The 12,782-nt window shown below is 38.6% G+C and overlaps 1 protein-coding gene across 4 annotated transcripts in view; it reads right to left on the bottom strand.

The window, feature by feature from the left end:
- xylb (xylulokinase homolog (H. influenzae)) overlaps window positions 1-12,782 on the bottom strand; it is a 180,577-nt gene that overhangs the window by 48,830 nt on the left and 118,965 nt on the right. The window lies entirely within an intron of this gene.

The following is a 12,782-nucleotide window of genomic DNA, read 5'->3' as shown; positions in this document are numbered from 1 at the left end:
TCTTCCATAACCATTTTTTTTTTACCAGGATACCACAGTTTATTGGGTCTTCAATATGTAACTTCAAAAGTCGCAGCCAGGCTGGCTTGGTACGAAATATTCACGTCCTACACATCCCACACTCCCTCCAATGCCACCAGTCCGGGCTTACCAAATCCATGTTTGTTTGTTTGTTTTTACTTTGTATTGTATTTGAATTATATTTTTGGCGAGTACACTCATGCCTTGTGATGGACTGTTGTCCTATTTTGGATGTATTCTTACCACATACAAAGTTTTTTGGACAGACTCTGGAGTCACTGAATGAATATTTTATAGTAGGCATATCAGACACTCGCTGGCCGTAGTGTGAAAATTGTGTATGCGGACCTCATCTAAGTTTACAAGCCTGTCATTGCTTAACTCTCGAATATTTTCAATTGTGAATACTACCATTAAAAAGCTTATAATCTCTGCTTTCCAGAGAAATTTATCTCATTAAGATCTATTTAGTACTTTGGGAGTAACAGCAGATTGAAGTTGGTACAACAGAGTACACTCTCTGCTCGCGGGACGTCGGGAAACTGCCGGTGCTTTTTGAATCACGGGAAAGCGGTCAGGCTCTCTCTCTTCAAAGGTCAAAGGTCAAAGGTAACTTTATTGTCCCCAAGGGGCAATTATTTGTACAGCGAGCAGACAGGACAAGACACACAAAAATACAGCAAAAACATAAAATACCCACAATACTAAAACACAGTAATAAATAAAACTAAAAAAAAAACAACATTTAAAATAATTCAGACAAATGATTTAAAATGGAGATGGAAGATGGGATAAAAGAATTCCTGAGTCTATTTGACCTACATCTGGGCATGGAGTACCTGCGGCCTGAGGGGAGTAGCTTGAACTGGCAAGACAAGGGGTGGCTAGAATCAGCTGCAATAGATTGGGCCTTCTTTGCCACTCTGTTTGAATAGATGTGGGAGAGAGTGGGGAAGTTGATGCCAGCAATCTTGCTACATGTCTTGACAATGCTCTCTAGTCTGTTTTTGTTTCTCATAGACAAACAACCAAACCAGCAGATAAAACAGAAGGTTAAAACAGACTCAATAAAACAGGAATAAAACATTCTCATAAAAGTGGGATCAATGTTAAAATTTCTCAATTTGCGATAAAAGTACATGCACTGATGGGCTTTGGCACATACAGCCTCAGAGTGTGATTCAAAACATAATTTGCTGTCAATTTTTGTGCCAAGGTACTTGTACTCTTGTACTATCTCAACAAGTTGACCATCTATGGTAGTAGATGGAAGAGGGGGGCACTTTTTCCTAAAATCAATGACTAATTCTTTGGTCTTGGAGACATTTATGTTTAAAAAGGAGCACTTACACCAATCGCTGAAATCCTTCACTACTGGTCCATGTTCTTCTGATCGGTTTCCGACTGGATTACTTGTGAATATCAATCAGATAACTTTTATAAGGATGTTCTCTCGCCCTCACTGTTTCTGATGAAGTATTCAACAAAATTTTCCATCTGATAGTTTTGATGTTATGCTTCACGGGAGACTTTGAAGTGAGTTTTCATAGCTTTACCTACTTATTTTTTCAAATCATACTGATTCATGTAAATAAATATTTTAGAATATAACTGTAGTTGTTTTGATGAAAAATACTGAGACCTTAGTGGTCGGAATGAGATTTTAAAAAATCAGAAATCAGAAACGTGAGTGTCAAGTTCAATTCAATTAATTGGTGTTGTTTGTTGGATGTGGATCACAGTTTTTTCGAGGTTAGCCTTGAAAACTGTGAATATTATCATTTATATTCTTTCATATAAACACTAGTAGGCCCTACTTTTGAAAAATACAAAGCCCTACAGAGTGCAAAGAGGGTATTAGAAATAATTTATTACTTTTTTACTGCATGTACCAATTTAACATTTTTACCTAATGAGCATAATTAATACTAATTAAATACTAATTTGCATAATTTGTTTTTACTAATTTTTCAAACTTTGTATTCAGTATACAACCATCTATGTGCCTGCCAATTTTCATGTAAATATCTTGAAAAATAAAAAAAAGTCATTAAGAAAAAACTTTTGATCTCATTCGTTAATGAGACCGATTTCGGGCCATGTTATCCTAATACATAATATTACGGCAGTTTTCTAAAAATTAAGCTGTTTTTTCAATCTTTGATTGGTAATATCTCAAGAACAGATAAACATATTTTAATTCTGTAAAAAGTATGTTGTTCTGCATTCAATTCTGAATTCAATGAGCCCAGTTTCCAGCAATTTGGATTGAATTTGAACTTTCACCTGATATGCCTATTTATAGTGATTTTGGAGTTTAATTCAAAGACTGGGAAGATCAGATTTGACTTTTGACATTGGACATTTCTTTTTGGACAATTAGGTTAGATTTGAACAGTTATTAGTCAAGTCAAGTTTATTTGTATAGCGCCTTTAACAACAGACATACACAGCCACAAAGTATAACTGTGTAACCAAGAAATTCATTACAGTTTTAACATGAACTCTGTTTTGTTGAAGTTATAAACTCTTCATTGATGGAAATTTGAGTGCAAAACTGTTCATGACAACTGCAGTCTTCAGCCATAAATGCATTACTGTACGTGTCCAGAGCCGTCTACCAAGTACGACTTTTGACTGTCCATATGAGGCCGTCCTCCACAGGAGCAACGTGCTGAGACTCCAGCCAGACGTAGGGTATCAGGATGGATCAGGCAAGTCCAAGGAGCAGAAGAGGTCTTAGGTTGTTTGGGTTCCCCCCCAGAAGTCCTGGAACCCTTGAGCCAGGCAGCCAACTTGTTCATTGAGATAAGTCTGCTGATGTCACTAACTTGCTATGCTACGAATTCAATGCATTTTATTTATTATTTAGTGCTGCATGCAACCTTTACTACTTTCAAATCCCTTTAAAATTACATTTGAATTTTAATTGCTTTAGTACTGGAATGCATTTTGATATTAATGATTTAGTATTAAAATGCTTTTGAATATTAATGAGCCCCATTATCCTCTAATGCTAGAGCAAACATTAGGAGTGGAGCTACATTATGCAAGAAAATCCATCCATCTGTTATCTGTAGCTGCTTTATCCTGTTCTACAGGGTTGCAGGCAAGCTGGAGCCTATCCCAGCTGACTATGGGCGAGAGGCAGGGTACACCCTGGACAAGTCACCAGGTCATTGCAGGGCTGACACAAACAACCATTCACACTCACTGTCAATTTAGAGCCACCAATTAGCCTAACCTGCATGTCTTTGGGGGAAACTGGAGCACCCGGAGGAAACCCAGATGGAGAACATGCAAACTCCACACAGAAAGGCCCTTGTCGGCCGCTGGGCTCGAACCCAGGACCTTCTTGCCGTGAGGCGACAGTGCTAACCACTACACCACCATGCCACCTATTGTCAATTATATTTATCTCAATATTACATCTTCACATAAAATCCTGCAAACTCCAGGTTGCATGCATAGAAAAATAATTGACACATGAAGGCTGCATCCCAAATGGCTTCCTGTTCTCTGGAGAGGTGATAACATAATGGTGGTGTAGAAGCTATATCAACAGAACAGCATTTAAGCCACATGGAAGGCTCAAACAGGTGCCTGTTGCAATTAACTACAACAAAGAATATCACTTTTAAGAGACATATTTCATTGTTATAGTGCTGAGAAAAAGTCTTTGCCCTCCCATCGTAATTTCTGAATTTGTTCACATTGTATTGGTCAGATTTTATTGTGGATTGCAGTACTATACTATAGAGAGTCTGGCAGGAAAATTGGCACAAAGATTACTTCTTTCATTTATTATGTGTCCGGTGTCAATAGAGAATGAGCAACTATGCACTGAATTCTGGACAGTAGTCGCCATATTTTAGGATATACCTCTTCAAATCTTTCAGATATGGCGTCAGTTGTTCCTTCACCTGCTTCATTTTTTCACTTTGTCTTCAAAGTAAAGGGACTACAAAAAAGCAAAACATTGTTTGTCTTGTTACCACAACCCCAGAAAGGGTAAACTCCTCTGTCCTGAAGACTTGAGTCTTGTGGATGAGTCATAACAATAAACAGTTAAAAAGCGCAATGTGTCGTTCATTAATAAATAAAAAATTGGAATCATTCATATCATAAAAGGAATACTATCACAGACAAACTCAAAATACATTCATTCTTTATTTATTTTGGATATCATTGTTGTTGTTTTGCTAGGGTCCATGTACTGTAATTTTGGTTAAATTAATACCCAATTTCTAAATATTCTATTTTTAAATCAGAAATCAAATTCGAGAAAATGTCTCTGCTTGTTTTTATATTCATAAGAATAAATAAAACCATTAGGCCTAAAGGTTTTACATTGTTTTCTGAAAATATTACAATTACTGAAAGTGATAAATATGTTACCTGATTCATTTTCTTTTTTGAAATTCCAGATTATTTTTATTTTCAATTTGTTTAATTAATTGACATCTGTTTTGACGTGCTTGAAGGATGCGACAGTAGAGCTGACAAGCCGCAGCACCTGAAACTTTCAGGATTCCTTTAACTCCAACCGCAGGGCCTGTTATCATCATCATAAGAGCATTTTGAGAACACTGAAGAAAAAATGATTTGACTTAAAATTCATAAAATACTGTAGCTTCTACTTTTAAACACTTGAAGTTTTTTAACTTTACGTAAAGTAGGCCTAATATATGCATTACAGAAGTGCAATTATTTTCTGAACTCGGTGAAATATGTCGAATGAAATAATAATTGAGATTTATGTCAATGTCAAGACAAATTGCTTCCAAGCTGGAAAGCTGAAAGATTGCACTCAATTTGCATGGCAGTCATGAGAACAGTTATGGCAATTCATAATGCAGCAAGAGTTCATCATTCCGCCATTTTTAAAAAAAAAGTTGGATAGGCTAATATAAACACCAAGGAGTAGACGTGAATTCAAGTACCTGGGGTCAACTGTGCAGGAAAATGGGGCTGCGATAGTGAGGTGAGAAAGAGTGCGCAGGCAGGGTGGAGCAGTTGGAGAAGGATTTTGGGAGTCATTTGTGATAGGAAAGTCTCAGCAAAAGTGAAAGGCAAGATGTATAAGACAGTAGTGAGACCAGCTGTGATGTATGGATTGGAGACCGTACCCTTAACGAAGAGACAGGAGGCAAAGTTGGAGGTGGTGGAGTTGAGGATGTTAAGGTTTGCGATGGGAGTGACAAGGTTGGACAAGATAAGGAACGAGCACATCAGAGGGACAGCACATGTGGAGAGCTTGGGAATTAAGGTTAGAGAGATGAGACTGAGATGGTATGGGCACATCCTGAGAAGAGATGCAGAGCATGTTGGAAGGAGAATGTTGAGGATGGAGCTGCCAGGCACACGAAAACGAGGAAGGCCAAAAAGGAGATACATGGATGCGGTGAGAGAGGACATGAAAGTGGCAGGTGTGGTAGAGAAGGATGCAGAAGACAGGGAGCAATGGATATGAAAGATCCGCTGTGGCGACCCCTAATCGGGAGCAGCCAAAAGAAGAAGACGACGGCTAATATAAACACCACCACAACATCTCCACTACTATTACCACTTGGTCTCTACCATAGCTTCTGTGTCTTAAAATCCCACAACGCTGTCTGACGTCACAATCCCATTCTCTATTATACCATCTTCAGGATGTTGTCATGGCTGGCTAAAACCAAACACTGAATTTCACAGTAAGAACCGATATCACCAGTCAAACACAGTGGTGATAGTGTGGGGATTCTTTGGGACGTGCATGCCATACCATGACTGAAGGAACCATGAATTCTACTCTGTAACAGAGAACTCTACAGGAGAATGATGGGCCCTGTGTCCATGAACTGAAGCTGAAGTGCAGTTAAAGGGGCTGTAACTAGTTCTTGAGTCTAAACAAGAAATTCACTTTTCACACAAGGGTATTGGGTATTGTATAACTTTCTTTAACAAATACTGAAAGAAATGTACTATATATAAAATGAGTGTGTTCTTTGCTCACTCATGGACCCTTTTATACATTGTTAGGCTTTGGTGAAGATCTGATTACATTCAATGTAGAAATATGCAAAAAGGAAGAAAATTAGACAGGGAGCAAACACTTTTTTTGACAACACTCTATATTTAAATTAAATTGAAATCAATTAATACATTATTTTAAACACTGTGCATGACTCACTAAAATGTGTGTGTGTGTGTGTGTGTGTGTGTGTGTGTGTGTGTGTGTGTGTGTGTGTGTGTGTGTGAAGTATCTGAGGCTGAGACTTCATAGTACATTCGCAGAATAATACTAAAACATGGGATCTTAAATGTAGTGGAAATTAATTCTGACAGCCCTGATTGTTAGCTAATTGTTGCCGTCTTTAGCTACCACTAATCAGCTAATTAAGGTATTTTAAAATAATTGTTTATAGCCAATCTCTAATCATTTTTTCTGTTTTATAATTAGTTGTTTGTTTATAATGAGTCTTGTAAAGACTTGTTTATAATTAGCTTTTACTTGACGTCCTCATGAAATCACAACTGCTGTTTTAGAGCTTTTTCTGAGTCTCTTACATGTCAATACACAGTTGATTAAAAAAGTGGAAAAAATATGATATGAAAAAAAAACTGTTAAAAAATTATTATTAATTCTGTAATCTAATTTGAATCTAATCAAATGCTCACAAGGACCCAGTTGTCCTGCCCCTGCAAACAATCTGCAGTTATGGCTCTACAGTAACAGCAAGTTACCATCAAAAAAAGGGTTGTTAATGCAGTTATGGTTATGGAAGGTTTTTCTCCTTCCAAACAATTCCTTGAATATTGTAAAGATGCTTGGAGTTTATAAGTATGGGTGTCTGTGCTCATTCTCCAAATATCGCAGCAAAGAAATTCACATCCATTGAGGAGTGCACTAAATATGATGGTCTATGTACTGTGAACAAAGTTGTGTGTTTATTAGGGGTGCCTATATCTGTGTATGAAACGGCAAAGGAGCAGCCTTTGGGTACATGAAGGCAATTTTTGTGTGTGGGTGTATTAAAGAGCGTTCCACAAAGCTTGGTTCTCAATACTCTCCCATGTATAGCCTAATTCTCTCACTGCCCTAAGGAAGAGCTGACCCACAACCTGATACCAAGTCGCAATAGGCGGTTAGCAGTAAGAAATCATACACAGTTGAAAACAAACACTATTTATACTATAGCCTCTTATTTTCCTGGGTTGCTAAGCCATTGTTGAGTCTGTTTAGATTCAGCAGCAGGTGTGGTATACTGTATCTGAAACAATATTGGCTATTGTGGAAATCTGTCAAGAACCCACTGTCAACACGTTCCCTCCCTAACTCCCTGTTTCAAAAGAAAATACACCAACATACAGAATCAAATCACAGCCTTCATACTATTTCACGGGCACATTCATTTTGTTAAGTAGGTTCACAGGAGAGTAACATCCATTTCTTTTCCTGTGTGTAAATATGGTCCAGAGTGTTGTATTCTGCAATGGTAGCAGCTTGGACACTGAAATTGTGCAAATGACTTCAGTAATGGCCATGGTGGTGTAGTGGTTAGCACTGCTGCCTCACAGCAAGAAGGTTCTGGGTTTGAACCCAGTGTCCAACAGGGGCCTTTCTGTATGGAGTTTGCATGTTCTCACCATGTCTGCATGGGTTTCCTCCAGGTGCTCCGGTTTCCCCCACAGTCCAAAGACATGCAGTTAGGTTGACATGGGGCAGCCATGGCCTGAGGTTGGGCTGAAGTGCCCTTGAGGAAGGCACCCAACCCTCAACTGCTCCCCGGGTGCTGTAGCATAGCTGCCCACTGCTCTGTGTATGTGTGTGTGTTCATTGCTCACTTGTGTGTGCGCATGTGTGTGTTCACTGCTGCAGATGGGTTAAATGCAGAGCACATTTCACTGTGCATAAGTCTGTGCTTGAGTGTATGTGTGATAAATAAAAGGCTTCTTCTTCATATTAACATTTACACACACACACACACACACACACCTCAGGTTACTGTCTCAAATGTATACAAAGAGAGAAGTAGAGCTCATAATAAGTCAGGTCTATCTGAGATTACACTTCCAGACACTTCAATTTGTTTGGGGCTAGAAGTCCTACGAGGTTTGAGGTTTTGTTATAGTAATGAAGGCAGAATCGATTCGGAGATCTGGGCACTCAACAGCAAGAACCTTCACTGTTCTTAACATCCCCATATGTCTTTCTAGCCATGAAGGCTGACACAAGAACAATTCTGATACAAATGCAATCAAGCCAAGGAGAAATTGAGACAGTGGTTTATTATGATGAACCACTGACACCCATCTCTATTCTACAGTACTGATGGCCACAGCATAAATTAATAAATAACATGAATGAATAAAACCGAGTGCTGAATATAATAAAAGTGGACTTGTGCCAACCTGAATGCCATTCTTTACTGCTCATGTAGGCCACAATCATTTCAAAACTAGGGTCTGCTTGAGCTTTTAATCAATTATCTTAGGGCCTTCATCAGCCTTGTCTCACGTTTATGCATCTGGATTATGATAAGACCAGATCAGGAAGTAGAACAAGGATATAAAAAAAGGGCATGATTAAAGTGATATGTCATCCATCTGAGGTTTTAGCTAATGGCAGAGCCAGTGAGACTCAGTCCTTAATAACAAGTCACTGTCTCTTACGTCTCATAAGGCCGTTTTCCCCAAAGGTTCAGCATTTGTAAAACTAGAAATGTGCCACTGCTAAATTAAATTGTGTGTAAATGTTTTATACCATACTGAACTAAAAAGTTTCAGTAATGATAATTTTCTTTGTACTTATGTGAGTATCATGATCACTGCCAATCACCTGTAAATTACCGGGCATGTTCATGGCAAAGCTGATTTACATTTAGTGACATCTGCAAAACTCCATAAGGAGGCAAAGCTCACTGAAAGTATAAATAAATAAATAAATAAATAAGAATGCTCTGAGAGCACAATATCCCCCGCTGGCAACTGTGCCATAACTCTGGTAAAATGCGACTGAATTGAACGAAATTGCAATATGCGTATTACCGACATATAACAAAGAATCCTGCCAAGTTTCGTGAAATTCCTCCAAAAATTGTGAGAGGAGTTGATTATAGAAGGTGAGCACCCTTCCCAGGACAGACGGACAGACAGACGGACATCGCCATGACATAATCCCCTTTGGTCCTTTCGGCCAGCGGGGGATAAAAATGACTGAATAGTGAAAGAGCACCTCAAAAGTGCAGCGTTCACTAAATCTTTCCGTAATTCAGCTCAGCCACTGCAGCAAGTCAGCTACCATAGACACATACAAACTCTTCCTCCATTTACTGTATAGGGTATCATTTCTTTTGTCCTAATTGAATAATTAACAGTTATTCCACAAAATCAAGTCGTACAGCTATAAGCCATGTACGACAAGATTGAGTGGGATAACTGTTTTATTCTATTCACATTCACTGGATTTTGAGAAACAGAGCATTTTTATTTTTTGCAAATTCAATAAATAAAAACGTTATACAAAACTTCCGACAAAATAGTTTCTGCTTAGAATGTAAACAAACCAGCGAAATGACAGGAGCAATTTGTGAAAAATGCCATAATAATAATAATTCATGAAAAAATACATTCTAACATCAAATACTTTTATTCCATATTTTGTTGCTTTTTTTGTATTTTTGGGGGGTTTGTTTTCGAGTAGAGTTTTTATTTCATCCTCGGTCGGTTGGTTCAGCAACACACTCCGCCATTTTTTTTCTCTACTCACGGTATTTGAGCTGATAGCCTAGTAGTAGAGTAGCCAATCAGAGCACGTGATTGCTCATATCCAGTGAATGTGGATAGCATAAACAGTCTTAGCCTATTCGTCTTCATTCATGGAATGTTTTGGATTGCTTTTATCAAGTAATTAATATGAAACAACTGATTTTCATATAATTTTCCTCACACTTGTGTTTCCAATTGAAATTAATAAATCAGTTTAAACTTGACAGCAAAATCCATAGATATTTTATTGCAGGCTATTACTGTATATGACTTGAAGCCTATGAGCTGAGGGTCACATTAGTGAGTCTGTAATACACAATATAGCCAAAGGTATGTAGACACCTGACCATCACACCCATTTGTGCCCGTTTAATCTCCCATTCCAAAACCATGACCATTAATATGGACTAGCTCCCCCTTTGCTATTATAATAACCTCCAGTCTTCTGGCAGGCTTTCCATTAGATTTTGGAATGTGGCTTTGGGGATTTGCCCATTTAGTCACAAGACAATTAATGAGCTTATGCAGTGATGGGTGATGAGGCCTGGCATACAACCAGCATTCTCATTCATCCAAGAGGTTCACCCATTCATCAAAGCTGTTCATTGGGGCTGAAGTTAGGGCTCAGTGCAGGAAACTCAATTTATTCCACTCCAAACTTGGCAAACCATGTCTTCATGGTGCTCACTTTGTGCACAGGCGTACTGTCTTGCTGGAACATGTTCAGACCCCTTAGCTTTAGTGAAGGAAAATTGTAATTCTCCAGCATACAAAGACATAATATACAATTGTGTGCTTCCAACTTTGTGGTAACAGTTTGGAGAAGAACCACATCTGGGTGTAATATCCTTTTGCCATATCTATCTATTTGGCATATCACTGCAGTGACATGGCTTCTCTGATGGATCCAGCCATAAGTTTCTAGGAAAGAATTACAGTAATGGTTTCCCGTTGCCTTCTACTGGATTATTATAGAGGCTTTCTCCTCTTAACCATTCACAGACATTCACATGTATAGGCAATTTAGAGTAGCCAGTTAATCTAAGGCGGCATGGTGGTCTAGTCGCCTCACAGCAAGAAGGTTCTGTGTTTGAGTCTAGTGGACAACGGGGGCCTTTCTGTGTGAAGTTTGAATGTTTCCCCGTGTCCTCTGGCTGCTCTAGTTTCTGCTACTGTCCAAAGACATGTGGTTAGGTTAACTGGTTACTCTAAATTGCCCATGTGTGAATGGTTGAGAGGAGAAAACCTCTATAATAATCCAATGGAAGGCAACAGGAAACCACTACTGTAATTCTTCCCTAGAAAAACTCAGGCCTGCCATCAGGCAGAACACGAAAAGAAGAAGAAAAAGTTAACCTAACCGCATGTCTCTGGGGGAAACCACAGCACCCACAGGAAACCCAAACAGACACAGGGAGAACATGCAAACTCCACATAGAAAGGCCCCCATCAGCTGTGAGGTTCAAACCCAGAACCTTCTTGCTCTGGGGCAATAGCGCTAACCACTGTGCCACCCATTGCCAGATGGTGTAAATAAATTTATATAAACATTTTCCAAACTAACTGGATTTTCATGAATACCACCTTTACTGTTTCAATCCTCTTGTGAATTATTTACGAGTAAATTTGTTCATATCCAATTTGATAAATGAGGCTCAGTCCAAGACGGAACATGAACATTAAGTCAGAAAGAGGAGAGTTTTCACAGACTTTTCAGAGATTTTTTAAAATGTAATTTATACTCTCTGGTCTGAATAGCAAACTAATAACATGGCTCTTTTTTCTGAAGTCAAAAACAAAAGCAGACTGAGGTATGGGTTTATTCTCCTCGCATCACATTCAAAACGGATGTCTCACCTGTTTAGATATTGTGCTACTAGTCAATAATGGTCACCTGAAGTTCCACTATGAAACAAAACATAGCCACTAATGGTTCAGCATTAAATGGTGACTATTGTCACCATTCAGCCATGTTAGTGGTTTATCCAGAATTTTGTAAGCAAGCAATTTAACTGGGCCTTTACTAATTTTAATTGAATAACACAGAACCGTGTTAAAACTCCTCTGAATCACTACTGTGAGTCATGCAACAGTGAGTCATGTAATTATATGTGCCAGATGAAACCGGTGATTAGGATGTTAGATACTGTAGCTCATAGAAAGCTATTTGGATTAATCGACTGCAGAGCACTTACACGCTGAATATTTCAGCATTTCACCACTTGGTTCCTTTGTCAGGATGAAAACAAACTATACATAGTCATGGACTATACACTTTCCCATCATAATTAATTGCCACCAAATCAGTAGTGAATGGCCTTTTTATTGAAAACAAAAGGGTGGTATCTAACATAGGACTGTATATAATAGTTACATAGGCAAATCAAGTCCTTGGAATTACAGGATCTGATGATTTTGGCAAAATTAATTAATGTACTAAATATGTTATTAGCATGACAGTGAAGCTATGTTAGAGGTGTTACATTAAAATAGTGCTTGCAAGTATAAAAAAGCTTTTAAAAATGATTGTTCAATATCTTAAAATGACAGAACTGTCAGATAGAAGAGTATGTTGCTGAATCTTATGGTGTAGAATCTTACACTGTACAATCCTACACTGTTGTATCTTCATTCTTGAATCTTTTTACACTTTTATAGAGATTAAAGGGGCTGCTTCACCCTTCCCAGAAGCCTCTGTACCAAGTAGCAAATCACCATTTTCACATCCATGGTAATTCCATCCATCCATCCATCCATCCATCCATCCATTATCTGTAGCTGCTTATCCTGTTCTACAGGGTTGCAGGCAAGCTGGAGCCTATCCCAGCTGACTATGGGCGAGAGGCGGGGTACACCCTGGACAAGTTGCCAGGTCATCACAGGGCTGACACAGAGACAAACAACCATTCACACTCACATTCACACCTACGGTCAATTTAGAGTCACCAGTTAACCTAACCTGCATGTCTTTGGACTGTGGGGGAAACCGGAGCACCCGGAGGAAACCC

This window comes from Neoarius graeffei, chromosome 5 (assembly GCF_027579695.1).
Source record: "Neoarius graeffei isolate fNeoGra1 chromosome 5, fNeoGra1.pri, whole genome shotgun sequence".
Classification (NCBI taxonomy): domain Eukaryota; kingdom Metazoa; phylum Chordata; class Actinopteri; order Siluriformes; family Ariidae; genus Neoarius; species Neoarius graeffei.
The sequence above is the reverse complement of the archived record's forward strand: the minus strand, read 5'-3'. Positions and strand labels throughout refer to the sequence as shown.